Below are 15,115 nucleotides of genomic sequence, written 5' to 3'. Positions count from 1 at the left end.
TGGGCCCGGTGTTTGTGTCGGCCACTAGGGTCGCTTATCTTACTCACACAGTCAGCTACCTCATTGCGCCTCTTTTTTTCTTTGCGTCATGTGCTGTTTGGGGAGGGTTTTTTGGAAGGGCCATCCTGCGTGACACTGCAGTGCCACTCCTAGATGGGCCCGGTGTTTGTGTCGGCCACTAGGGTCGCTTATCTTACTCACACAGTCAGCTACCTCATTGCGCCTCTTTTTTTCTTTGCGTCATGTGCTGTTTGGGGAGGGTTTTTTGGAAGGGACATCCTGCGTGACACTGCAGTGCCACTCCTAGATGGGCCCGGTGTTTGTGTCGGCCACTAGGGTCGCTTATCTTACTCACACAGTCAGCTACCTCATTGCGCCTCTTTTTTTCTTTGCATCATGTGCTGTTTGGGGAGGGTTTTTTGGAAGGGACATCCTGCGTGACACTGCAGTGCCACTCCTAGATGGGCCCGGTGTTTGTGTCGGCCACTAGGGTCGCTTATCTTACTCACACAGCGACCTCGGTGCAAATTTTAGGACTAAAAATAATATTGTGAGGTGTGAGGTATTCAGAATAGACTGAAAATGAGTGTAAATTATGGTTTTTGAGGTTAATAATACTTTGGGATCAAAATGACCCCCAAATTCTATGATTTAAGCTGTTTTTTAGGGTTTTTTGAAAAAAACACCCGAATCCAAAACACACCCGAATCCGACAAAAAAAATTCGGTGAGGTTTTGCCAAAACGCGGTCGAACCCAAAACACGGCCGCGGAACCGAACCCAAAACCAAAACACAAAACCCGAAAAATTTCCGGCGCTCATCTCTAGATATTAATAATGTCTCCTCTTAGATGCCTCTTTTCTAGAGTATACATATTTAACCTAGTTCCTCATACTCCAGTGTCTCTAACCCTTTAATCAATTTAGTAGCTCGCCTTTGAACTCTTTCTACTTCCCCAATATCTTTTTTATAATATGGTGCCCAAAATTGAACACAATAATCCAGGTGCGGACGTACCAATGATTTGTACAGCGGCAGGATGACATCCTCGTCCCTTGTCTCAATGCCCCATTTAATGCACGTAAGCACTTTACTTGCCTTCTTTGCTGCATTATGACATTGTGTACTGTTATTAAGTCTATTATCTATGAGCACCCCCAAATCTTTTTCCACCACAGCTACCCCTATATTTTCCCCATTTAGAGTGTAGGATGCAAGTGTGTTTTTTGTCCCAAAATGCATAACTTTGCATTTTTCTATATTGAACCTCATTCTCCATTTAGATGCCCAGGTTTCAAGTTTAAATAAGTCATTCTGTAGAGACTCCACATCGCTTTCTGAATTAATTATCTTACACAGTTTAGTGTCATCTGCAAAGATTGACACTGTGCTTACCAGGCCTATACCTAGATCATTGATAAATATATTGAACAGTAGCGGGCCAAGTACAGACCCTTGCGGTATTCCACTGACTACTGGTGCCCACCTGGAGAACATCCCATTGACCACTACTCGTTGTACTGTATTATCCAACCAATTACTTATCCATGTGCAAATAGTATTTCCTAGACCAAGGTCCCTTAATTTGATGATCAGCCTCCTATGAGGCACTGTATCAAAGGCTTTTGCAAAATCTAAATACACCACATCCACTGCTTTTACCTGGTCAAGATTCTCGCTCACTTCCTCGCAGAAGCTAATTAAGTTAGTTTGACATGATATGTCCCTTACAAACACATGCTGACTTTTGCTAGTAAACTTAGTAGCCCGCAGAAAATTGTATATGCTGTCCCTCAAAATACATTCCAATATTTTACCCACTATAGAGGTTAAACTGACTAGTCTTTAGTTACCAGAAATATTTTTAGTTCCCTTTTTAAATAAAGGCACTACCTCAGCTGTGCGCCAGTCCTTTGGTACCATGTCTGATCTAATTGAACTATGGAAAATCAAGTATAGGGTTATTGCTAGCTTTGAACTAAGCTCCATAGTAACACTCGGATGAAAACCATCTGGGCCTGGTGATTTATTAATCTTTATGAGGCGTAGTCTCTCCAGGATTACTACCTCACTTAAACAAGCTTCAAGCCAAGAGTCATTACCTTCACTATCATTATGCCCCACAGTCACCGTCTGATCCTCACTGGTGAATGCTGAGGGAAAAAAATTGTTCAGTATTTCCGCTTTTATTTTGTCATCATTTATTAAAGCTCCGAATTCATCCTTTAAAGGGCCTACTCTCTCCTCCTTTAACCTTTTACTGTTTATGTACTTATAAAACTTTTTAGGATTGGTTTTACTCCCTATAGTGATTTGCTTTTCGTTTACAATTTTAGCAGCTCTTATTACTTTTTTGCATCTTTTATTGCATTCCTTATAATATTGGAATGACTCCTCCCTTCCATTACATTTAAATGTTTTGAAAGCACGCCTCTTGTTAGCCATTGCATCTTTGACCTCCTTATGAAGCCACATTGGCTTTTGTTTAGTACTTCTGCGTTTACTGCTCATGGGAATTAATTTGTGAATAGGGATCGGTATGAAATACCTCCAATCAGAATCCCTACGGTTGAAATCCCGACACCAATTGACCGACGATCAAAATCCCGACAAGGTCAAAATCCTGACATGGACAAAATACCGACATTTAAAATACCAACAAGGTCAAAATACCGACATGTAAAATGCCAACAGGTCAAATTACCGACATGCGTTTTTCTTTGTTTTGTATGTGTATGTTGACATAGGTCGACATGGACACCATATAAGTGTACTGCGTCCCCTCACATGGCTCGCTGCGCTCGCCATGCTTCGGGCACGGTGCCTCGCTGCGCTCGGCACACTATTATATTCCCCCTCCAGGTCCACTGGGAAGGTAAAGTATGAACAAGTCGGTTTCAATGAAAAACTCATGTCGATATTTTGACCTGTCATCATTTTACATGTCGGTATTTTGACCTTGTCGGTATTTTAAATGTCAGTATTTTGTCCATGTCGGGATTTTGACCTTGTCGGGATTTTGACCGTCGGTCAATTGGTGTCGGGATTTCATCCGCCGGGATTTTGATTGGAGGTAAATTGACTGCATCCCTGTGAATATTGCTATCAAGCAACACTTTTAAAGCATCCCACATTTCCATTGTGTTTTTACCATGAAACAAAACTTCCCAGTCAAGGGCCCTCATCCGAGTTGTTCGCTCGCTAGCTGCTTTTAGCAGCATGGCAACGCTATGCCGCCGCCCTCTGGGAGTGTATCTTAGCTCAGCAGAATAGCGAACGAAAGATTAGCAGAACTGCTACTAAATAATTCCCTGCAGTTTCTAAGTAGCTCCAGACCTACTCCTAGACTGTGATCACCTCAGTCCGTTTAGTTTCTGGTTTGACGTTGTTATGTTCACTGTACTTGGTACTCCAGAGATAGGGCGGATGAGCCCCAAGTACAGAAACGTAATGCTGCGACAGATACGGAGCTCAGCAGCAACCCCTACGGAAACCTGACTCCATTGTCTCACCCTCGTAGTCAGCTTATCCTGTGAGACTATGGTTTCTTGGGCCCATGGCAGCCGCGTTTAAAGGGCGGATTATGTCTGCCCAACTCCGATGCCCCCCGGTCTTAGTTGGAGACAAGGCGTAAACTGAGACGGGATGATGACAAGGGGAACCTCTAACTAAAGACAGAAATACAGAGTTAGGGTGCTACAGAACTAAATGAAAGTATGCGCGGCTCCGCCGCCAAGACTAACAACAAAGGCAATGCTGTCCACACGCCTACACGACACTGTCGTATACCGGCGAGGACAGCCAACGCAGAACCTCTGCAGAAACTCCAAAACAAATATAACAAGACGCTGCGGCCTAGGCCGAGGAATGCGGCAGAGCCGCTACTCACAAAACCGGTACAAATACTACCAAAAGGACAAGAACCCCCAAAGCTGCAGACACTGGCTCTCAGGACCAGAGAACAGGCAGAATTCCAAATGACAGACCAGTGGACCCCAAGAAGCAGGATACTGGATCAGACACAGGCAAAGCCACAGGACTCCTGGACAGGAATGCTTCAAGTCAGGATACTGGATCAGACACTGGATCAGACACTGGACTCCTGGACAGGAATGCTTCAAGGCCAGAAGCAGCTAGGCAGAAACTATCACCGGCGTCTGTGTAATGCACTGAGACAGAATATAACAAGGATTTCTTCCAATCACAGCAGGGACCCTAATTAATTATGTCGTGCAGCTGCCCTGCTGCACGACTCCAACTGACAGGTGCAATTAACAGACAGGTGAGGCTAAACACATGAAAACAGGCTGCAATTACACAGACTCACCACCGGCGGCCAACAAGAGTATTTCTAAACCAAAGCAAAGGAAATCCTGGCCTGCAAGAGAACTATAACATAAAATACATAACCAAAATGCAAAACAGGAATGAGCCACTGCTGTGGCTCATAATAGTACCCCCCGCCCCTTGAGAAGGGGTCAACGGACCCCAAAATTCAGATTTTCCAAAACATGGGATACACTAAAAAACCTGACACTGGAACAAACAGACAATGACAAGAAACAGAAACAAGCTGTGGCAACAGCTTGTAACAGTGCCCCCCCCCCCCCTTGACGGAGGCCACTGGACACAAGACAAGGACAAAATTCTTTTTTTATATATACAACAAGGCAAGAGTCAGCAATATTTCTTTTTCTTCTTCAACTTTTTCCCCTGTGCCTGCTTGAAAACACCAGGAAAGGAAGACGTCTCTGGCTCAAAAAAATCTTCAAAATATATAGGTCGAGCAGTCAGATGATTCTTCCCTTTCCTACTAGAATGCCCAGGCACATAAGAAATCTCATCAGTTTCTGAATCTGAGAACAGACCATAGATTGGTTCCATTCCCCTAGACACTGAAACTTTAGGAGAATTCCTGTGGGGAGAAGACAGGAAAGCACATCCAGCAGCAATGGTAATAGGCTGTGATTCTTGTGCTGACTGGCTGGAGTGCTTCACTGTGACCAAGTCATTACAGACCTTCCTCGAGGCTGTGACTCTCTGAACCCCACCAGGGGCAGTGGCCCTCGGAACCCCCTCTGCGGCAGTGGCCCTCGGAACCCCCGCTGGGGCAGTGGCCCTTGGAACCCCCGCTGGGGCAGTGGCCTTCGGGAACCCCGCTGGGGCAGTGGCCTTCGGGAACCCCGCTGGGGTCAGCACCTCGGATTCTTTTACTGGGACCGGACCGTCGGCGTCCCTCTCTGGGACCAGACCGTCAGCCTCCCTCGGACCATCTGCCTCCCTCTCTGGGACCGGACCATCAGCCTCCCTCTCTGGAACCGGACCATCAGCCTCCCTTTCTGGGACCTGACCGTCGGCCTCCATCTCTGGGACCGGACCGTCGGCCTCCCTCACTGGGACCAGACCGTCGGCCCCCTTTCTGGGACCGGACCATCGGCCTCCCTCTCTGGGACCGGACCGTTGGCCTCCCTCTCTGGGACCGGACTGTCGGCCTCCCTCTCTGGGACCGGATCGTCGGCCTCCCTCACTGGGACCGGACCGCCGGCCTCCCTCTCTGGGACCGGATCATCGGCCTCCCTCTCTGGGACCAGACTGTCGGCCTCCCTCTCAGGGACCGGACCATCAGCCTCCCTCTCTTCACCCGGGATTTTGACCTCCGGGACTTTTGCTGAAGCTATGACCATCAGAACCTCCACTAAAGCTATGCCTCTTGAGTCCTTTCCTGGGGAAGCGACCTCTAGACCCTTCTCTGGGGCTGTGTCTCTCGAGACCCCACTTGGGGATATTACTTCAAAGATCCCTTCTGGGGTTTTGCTTCTTGAGTTCCCTTCTAGAACTATGGTTTTAGACACCCTTTCTGGGGTTGCGCTTTTCAAGTCCCTACCTGGGGTAACAGCTTCTGAGACCCCTTCTGGTATTGACACCTGAGCTATCATATTCGATGCCCCTCTTCGGCCCTGAGCATCGGGCACCGCTCCAGGACCCTGAACATCGGGCACCACTCCAGGACCCTGAGCATCGGGCACCCTCTCCAGGACCCTGAGCATTGGGCACCGCTCCAGGACCCTGAGCATCAGGCACCGCTCCAGGACCCTGAGCATCGGGCACCGCTCCAGGACCCTGAGCATCGGGCACCGCTCCAGGACCCTGAGCATCGGGCACCGCTCCAGGACCCTGAGCATAGGGCACTGCTCCAGGACTCTGAGCATCTGGCACCGCTGCAGGACCCCAGGCATCGGGCACCGCTTCAGGACCCCAGGCATCGGGCACCGCATCAGGACCCCAGGCATCGGGCACCGCTTCAGGACTCAGAGATTCCACTACCGGGGTTTGCAACTCTGATTCAACAGGAAAATCAAGAGAGGAGAGAAACATTCTCCTTTGGTTTCTGAATCTACAGTATAATGGGGCTCCCTAGCCCAAGGACCCCAATTATAGGACAGAGTGCTTTTTAGTGTGGGTTGTGTGACAATTACCTCTGCCACAGTAGAGACAGGAGTAGGTCTTGAATCCTGACTCAACTTGGCCAGAGGGCAGGACTTGTCACCACACTTTGGCTTGCGCAACTCACAGGTCTGCAGATAGTGGCCTAAACCCCCACAATATAGGCATAAATTTAAGTTTCTGCATCGCAGACGCTCCTCTTCTGAGACAAAAATTGTAAAATGATGAAAAACAGGCGCTCTCTAAAGTATTAAAACTTTAAAAGATGATGCAAATACACTCCAATCTTTGTGGCTTCCTCCAGATCAGTGCACAGGTGTTAACACGGGGTTGAAAAGACACTTACATAAAAGTTCAACCTTGCGTTCCTATAAAGGTATCTTTGAACCGGTCTGGATGAAATCAATCCTATCACAGATAATGGTCACACAGAATGACACTTACATTTGAATTCAGTCTCGAATGCACTAAAAGGTATCTTTCAAACGACCCCCATATGTGGTGGACAGGAAGCAGCCAAACCGACGTGCATAAAAAATACACTGGTTTTATTTATAAAATGAAACAAACACGAAGACTGCAGCAACAACGTCCCGTAAAAGGTAAATGTTCATCACAGCATGGATAACTTCAACGCGTTTCAAGGATTCTCTCCCCTTTGTCAAGAAGTGCTCAAGCACTTCTTGACAAAGGGGAGAGAATCCTTGAAACGCGTTGAAGTTATCCATGCTGTGACAAACACTTACCTTTTACGGGACGTTCTCGCTGCAGTCTTCGTGTTTGTTTCATTTTATGAATAAAACCAGTGTATTTTTTATGCACGTTGGTTTGGCTGCTTCCTGTCCACCACATATGGGTGTCGTTTGAAAGATACCTTTCAGTGCATTCGAGACTGAATTCAAATGTAAGTGTCATTCTGTGTGACCATTATCTGTGATAGGATTGATTTCATCCAGACTGGTTCAAAGATACCTTGATAGGAACGCGAGGTTGAACTTTTATGTAAGTGTCTTTTCAACCCCGTGTTAACACCTGTGCACTGATCTGGAGGAAGCCACAAAGATTGGAGTGTATTTGCATCATCTTTTAAAGTTTTAATACTTTAGAGAGCGCCTGTTTTTCATCATTTTACAATTTTTGTTTATGTGTTTGGGGATTCTGGAGGGTGAATTCCAATCGATTTAAAACGGCAGCCTAAAACTGCAGCGCAGGACTACATACGTATATTTTGTGTGCTCCTCTTCTGAAAGCCTGGGCTGCAGAAATCTTTTCAACCATTTCTCTCCAACCAAACCTGAGGATTCTCTTGTCACCATATTGTGAGCAAGAGTCTCTTTAGAGATAGATGTACTCTCAACAACTTCTGGTAAGATAAGCAAAATTTTGGTCAGAAGGTTTTGCAGTTGCTTTAAGGATTGCTGCAAAACTTCCAGCTGCTCAGGTTTCAAAGCACTGAAAGCAGAGTTCAGGGCTGAGAGAGACCCCTGCAGGGCTTGCATAGGAGGATTTCAAACTAGACAAGACAAGACTAGACTAGACAAGACTGGACTGGATTTTGAACTAGACAAGACGAGACTGGACTGGATTCTAAACACCGGACTGGGTTCTGCACACTGGACTGGGTTCTGCACACTGGATTCTAGACAGGACTGGATTCTAGACAGGACACTGGAATGGGCCAAAAAAAGAAAAAACTACTATTTAGCCTTGTTTCTTTTTTGATTGTATGGCCGGTGATAATGTTACGTTCACTGTACTTGGTACTCCAGAGACAGGGCGGATGAGCCCCAAGTACAGGAATGTAATGCTGCAACAGATACGGAGCTCAGCAGCAACCCCTACGGAATCCTGACTCCATTGTCTCACCCTCGTAGTCAGCTTATCCTGTGAGACTATGGTTTCTTGGGCCCACGGCAGCCGCATTTGAAGGGCGGATTATGTCTGCCCAACTCCGATGCCCCCGGTCTTAGTTGGAGACAAGGCGTAAACTGAGACGGGATGATGACAAGGGGAACCTCTAACTAAAGACAGAAATAAAGAGTTAGGGGCGCTACAGGACTAAATGAAAGTATGCGTTGCTCAGCCGCCAAGACTAACAACAAAGGCAATGCTGTCCACACGCCTACACGACACTGTCGTATACCTGCGAGGGCAGCCAACGCAGAACCTCTGCAGAAACTCCAAAACAAATATAACAAGACGCTGCGGCCTAGGCCGAGGAATGCGGCAGAGCCGCTTCTCACAAAACCGGTACAAATACTGCCAAAAGGAGAGGAACCCCCAAAGCTGCAGACACTGGCTCTCAGGACCAGAGAACAGGCAGAATTCCAAACGACAGACCAGTGGACCCCAAGAAGCAGGATACTGGATCAGACACAGGCAAAGTCACAGGACTCCTGGACAGGAATGCTTCAAGGCAGGATACTGGATCAGACACTGGATCAGACACTGGACTCCTGGACAGGAATGCTTCAAGGCCAGAAGCAGCTAGACATAAACTATCACTGGCGTCTGTGTAATGCACTGAGACAGAATATAACAAGGATTTCTTCCAATAACAGCAGGGACCCTAATTAATTATGTCGTGCAGCTGCCCTGCTGCACGACTCCAACTGACAGGTGCAATTAACAGACTGGTGAGGCTAAACACATGAAAACAGGCTGCAATTACACAGACTCACCACCGGCAGCCAACAAGAGTCTTTCTAAACCAGAGCAAAGGAAATCCTGGCCTGCAAGAGAACTATAACATAAAATACATAACCAAAATGCAAAACAGGAATGAGCCACTGCTGTGGCTCATAACAGTACCCCCCGTCCCTTTGAGGAGGGGTCAACGGACCCCAAAATTCAGATTTTCCAAAACAAGGGATACACTAAAAAACCTGACACTGGAACAAACAGACAATGACAAGAAACAGAAACAAGCTGTGGCAACAGCTTGTAACAGACATCACAAACACGCCCTGCGTTCGGCCAGCCACTCCCCCGTTTCTCCAGCCACTCCTGCGTTTTTACCTGGCATGCCTGCATTTTTTAGCACACTCCCTGAAAATGGCCAGTTTCCGCCCAGAAACACCCACTTCCTGTCAATCACACTACGATCACTCAAGCGAAAAACGTCGCTCGAGCTTGTGTAAATCTACAAAGTTTTGTGTGAAAGTACTTAGCGCATGCACGCTGCGTATCATGCGCATGCGCATTTTTGCTGTTTTTTCACTTGATCGCTGCACTGCGAAAATCGGCAGCGAGTGAACAACTCAGAATGACCACCAATGTCGTTTAGTGCTTGTCTCAGCATATTGAAGTTAGCTTTTCTAAAGTTAAATGTTTTGGTTGATCCCTTATAGCTATGTTTCTTGAAACTGATGTCGAATGTGATCATATAGTGATCACTGTTTCACATGGTCTCCCCAACTTTAGTGTTTGATATAATGTCCACATTATTGGTAAATAACTAAGTCCAGAATAGTTCTAACTCTAGTTTGGTCCTCGACTAATTGAGTCAAGTATTGAGTCAAGAACCTGCTGCTCCTAGTTTTTACACATGAATCGTTACTCCAATTTATGTCAGGATAGTTAAAATCCCCTAACACTAGGATGTCCCCCATTCCCGCAGCTTTTTCAATTTGCTGTAAGAATTGTTCCTCCTCATGTATGTTAATATCTGGTTGCTTGTAGCACGTGCCAATAATTAATTTCTTTGCTTCAGTGCCCCCACTAGTGATCTCAACCCATAGTGACTCCACGTTATATCCAGTCCCCTCGTAAATAACGTCTATTAAGTATGGTTTTAGAGATGGTTTAACAAAGAGACATACCCCTCCTCCCCTTTTGGTAGCCCTATCTCTCCTGAAAAGAGAATACCCCTCCAAATTCCCAACCCAGTCGTGAGAGTCATCCCACCATGTTTCCGTAATACCTATAATATCATACTGAGACTTTGATACAAGCCATTCCAATTCCCCCATTTTACCAAGCATAAATTTTAGCTTAGTATTACCCTTGCCCGTTTGTTTTAATAGTATCTTATCTAAATTTACAAGTGCCTTTCTAGAATTACTCTTACCGACTGTTTTTCTTTACCCACCCTTTCCAACTTATCATACTTAATACAGCCTTCCTCACTACTATCTCTATTAGACCTATTAATACTTACTATACTCCCTCCCCCTGATGTTAGTTTCTTCCCTTATGCTTTGGACATCATTATCTATATACCGTATTTTTGAGCCATAATCGTCAGTAGGTAATAAATTGAGAAAATCTTGGGCAATACCTGCATCAGTAATTCTGGTGTCAATACCCATGCAAATACCCTTGCCCTTGCCAGCTGAACTTTCGCTCCCCCCTTCTCCTCCCCTAAATTGTTCCCTACCCCCATCCTTACTGTTATCTTTGTTTGACCCATAGCATCTAGCTAAACCCTCCCCCCAGGCTCCACAGACATGGTGGGGGCAGAGACATAGATGTGGAAAGGGTGCAGAGATACAGATGTGGGGAAGGGGAGAGACACAGTTAAGGTGAGGGACATTGGCGTAGCAATAGCCCCTGCAGTGGCTTGGGGGCTCTGGGACTGACTGGCACAGGCACCAGAGCTATAGAGAATGAAGGCAGCAGTTTGAAGAACCTAGAAATTGCTGGGAATAGTGTCCATGGAAAGAACTGCAATCTGTGTCCCTTGGCAACCATCATACTTTAGATGTCCCAGCCACAGTAGTTATGGTAACTGCAGGTGACTGGAAGGTGCATCAGGCTCAGGTTGGTCAGGATGTATTGCAGTTGTCCAGCAATGATTTAGAAGTTAGCTCCAGAATGTGAATGTTTAGCACGTGCAGCAGAATGACTGGCGTGCTCTGTGTGATCAGACTCAGGGATGTACTAACTATACTATAGAGGGGATGCATAGCGTATGTGTGACTGTGGGATGTAATATAATGTAGAAAGGAAACAAAGTTCAAGGTGTACTATACTATAGAGGGAAATCAGGACACTGTGTGTGTGTTGTTTTTTGGGAAACTAAGGGGTTGTACAGCCACTATAATAGAACAGGACGCAGAGTGTGTGTGCGAAAGAGACGTGGGTCTGTGTCTGATATACTATGCCACAGGTTCTCAAACTCGGTTCTCAGGACCTCACACAGTGCATGTTTTACAGGTCTCCTCACAGAATCACAAGTGAAATAATTAGCTCCACCTGTGGACCTTTTAAAATGTGTCAGTGAGTAATTAATACACATGTGCACTTTCTGGGTTACCTGCAAAACATGCACTGTATGGGGTCCTGAGGACCGAGTTTGAGAACCACTGTACCAGTGGCGGAACTAGAGAGCGGTGGGCCCAGGTGCGACAAAGTGCTTTGCCCCCCCCCCCCCATCCCATCCAAGTCCACGCCCTCACCCCTAGAGAGGATCTGGTGAGGGGGACCTGCTCAGGGCCAGAGAAATGGATACCTAGCAACAGTGCCGTAACTAGACATTTTTGCACTGTGTGCAAGAAACGGCATCGGAGCCCCACCCCTGCATGCAAAACAGGGGCAGTGCGCGCCATAGGCGCGCGCAAAAAAACATAGTGGCGTGGCTTCGTGGGGAAGGGGTGTGGGCACAAAATAATACCAATTCACAAAATGGTGCACAGTAGTCTCCATTATTCAAATTACGCCGCACTGTAGCACCACTACACCAGGTAGAGCCCCTTTTACACCTTACGGCGGACAGATTCCTCTTTTTACACATTACGGCAGACAGCGTCCCCTTTTTACACATTACGGCAGACAACGTCCCCCTTTTTACACATTACGACAGACAGCGTGCCCTTTTTACACATAACGGCAGACAGCGTACACTTTTTACACATAACGGCAGACAGCGTCCCCTTGTTAAACATAGCGGCAGACAGCGTGCCCTTTTTACACATTACGGCCGACAGCGTGCCCTTGTTACACATTACGGCAGACTGAGTCCCCCTTTTTACACATTACGGCAGGCAGATTCCCCCTTTTTACACATTGCGGCAGGCAGATTCCCCCTTTTTACGCATTACGGCAGACAGATTCCCCATTTTTACACATTGCGGCAGGCAGATTCCCCATTTTTACACATTGCGGCAAGCAGATTCCCCATTTTTACATATTGCGGCAGACAGATTCCCCCTTTTTACACATCGCGGCAGGCAGATTCCCCCTTTTTACACATTACGGCAGACAGATTCCCAATTTTTACACATTGCGGCAGGCAGATTCCCCATTTTTACACATTGCGGCAAGCAGATTCCCCATTTTTACACATTGCGGCAGGCAGATTCCCCATTTTTACACATTGCGGCAGGCAGATTCCCCATTTTTACACATTGCGGCAGGCAGATTCCCCATTTTTACACATTGCGGCAGGCAGATTCCCCATTTTTACACATTGCGGCAGGCAGATTCCCCCTTTTTACACATTGCGGCAGACAGTCCCAAGAAAGAAAGAAAGAAAGAAAGAAAGAAAGAAAGAAAGAAAGAAAGAAAGAAAGAAGAATTATACTTACCCTCTCCGCTGGCTCAGGCTCCTCGGTGCAGCTTCTGGTCACTCACGATTCCCGGGCAGGAGAGAAGGAGGAGGAGGGAGGTGGAGGAGGGAGCCGCAGCAGCGCTGTGTTATTGGTGGAGGCGCTGCTGCTGCTGCCACTCTGCTTCACTATAGGCTGTTCTCGGAAGACAGCCTATAGTGAAGCAGAGGGTCAGCAGCAGCAGCAGCAGCGCCTCAACCAGTAACAAAGTGCTGCTGCGGCTCCCTCCTCCTCATTCTAGCCCGCAGCAAACAGCGGCATCTAATGAGTCAGTTTGACTCATTACATGCTTTGGGCCCCTGGACAGAGGCGGGCCCCAGTGCAATGCACTGGTTGCACTGGCGGTAGTTCCGCCTCTGCACTGTACTATGCTATAGAGGGAATATATAGTCTTTACTCACTTATGTATGTATGATTGGGGGGTGAACTATACTGTAGATGGGGTGCATAGTGTGTGACTGGGTGACTGTAGAGGGAATAAATAGTGTTGTGATTGGGGGATATTTTATATAGAGTTTTGCAAAATGCCATGGGGGGAATGAGGGGGTGTCGCCAGAAATTTTTTTGGTAGGGGAGAGCAAAATTTATAGTTACGCCACTGGGGAGAGAGCAGAGACACAGATGGGGAGGAGGCAGTGGCAGGAATAGTAAAGTTGACAATGGGACAGACAGTATTGGAGAGAGGGACAGAGTACAGTAGCCGCAATCTCACATTTCCATCTTCAGTGCAGTACACAGTATATCTGGCCAATGAGAGCTGGGGGATGGAGAGGAGAATAACTGCAGGTGGAGCAACTATGGAGGCAACTGATTGCTTTAAGGTCAACTTTATTATTGTCTAATAGAGTTCAGTTTTCTACCATCCACTGACCTCTGACCTCTGAGTGATTACCAAAGTTAATTTAAGGAAAAGCATTATATCTGCTATGAGAAAATATATTAAAAGTAATTATGGGCTCTAAATTGTCCAATGACTGGCAAGGAATAGGCTAAATACTATACAGTGGCTTTAGATTATCCACCTGGTCTCTGGGTACTGAGCTCTATATGTAATCCTAACTCACCAAGGGGTGGGGGCTCTAAATTTTACTCTTGATCACTAGAGATTGGACTCTACATAATACATTGGCCACTATAGGATGGGTTGTACATTCTACACTAGTCAAGAGCGATTTCCTTTTTTACTGAAAATTGGCCACCAGGAAACATACTTCCTAGTTTACACTAGCCACAGATAACAGGCCCTGAAATGTACACTGGACACCAAATAATAAAATATATGTTGTTAATGACAGAGGAAAAGGCTTCACTAATGATCACTGTTGTGGTGTATTGAGCTTCTGGAATAACGTGTGGCTGTCATTTCTAATGTACAGGGTCATTGCAAGGATTGCTTGTCCTGTCACTACTCCCACTTACTCTTGGAATGAGCACATGCGTTTGTTTGTTTGTTTTTTGTTTTGTTTTTTAAAGTACAAAAAAATTTCCACTAGTCTGCCTTAGGACACCCAAGTGGATGATGTTACATTCACTCATTTAAAGAGCCATATGCTGCAACAGACTTTTTTTCTAGCTCATTTCCATGTACAGTTCCTATTCAGAAGCAATGTATACTAGCGGAACATTGCCAGGTAACAATTTTACATGTATCCAATGTAAATTTCAGCTGATTGTTGTTAATTAATTACTAAGATTAAACACATTGTAAACAAAGTTGCATTTTATTTCCAGTGCACAAATCACTCCACCAGGCTCACATACACAAAAAGAAAGGAAAATAGTGGGAAATACATTAAAATGATTGGGCCCCTGCATCTAGAAAGTGCCGGACCAATGCGGAGTAGTATTGGGCCCCTCTTTCAGTGATTAAAAGGGAAATATTGCCCATATACAGAACAAGATCTACAGTACAATTGCCAACATTCTCAAACAGCCCATGCGTGATATTACATGTTGGTACTCTTATATGTGTTGAAATGAGGTCTTTTAGAGAGTGCAAAGCCTCTGAAAATCCTCAAACCACCCAATTTGTACCTCAATTAAAATCCTTGTGGACAGAACAAAATGTGATGTAAGCAATTTGTAGCGCTGATAATAGCAAAATTGCAGATATGCCATAAACT

This window comes from Pseudophryne corroboree, chromosome 4 (genome assembly GCF_028390025.1).
Source record: "Pseudophryne corroboree isolate aPseCor3 chromosome 4, aPseCor3.hap2, whole genome shotgun sequence".
In the NCBI taxonomy this organism is placed as follows: domain Eukaryota; kingdom Metazoa; phylum Chordata; class Amphibia; order Anura; family Myobatrachidae; genus Pseudophryne; species Pseudophryne corroboree.
Note: the sequence above shows the minus strand (reverse complement) of the source record.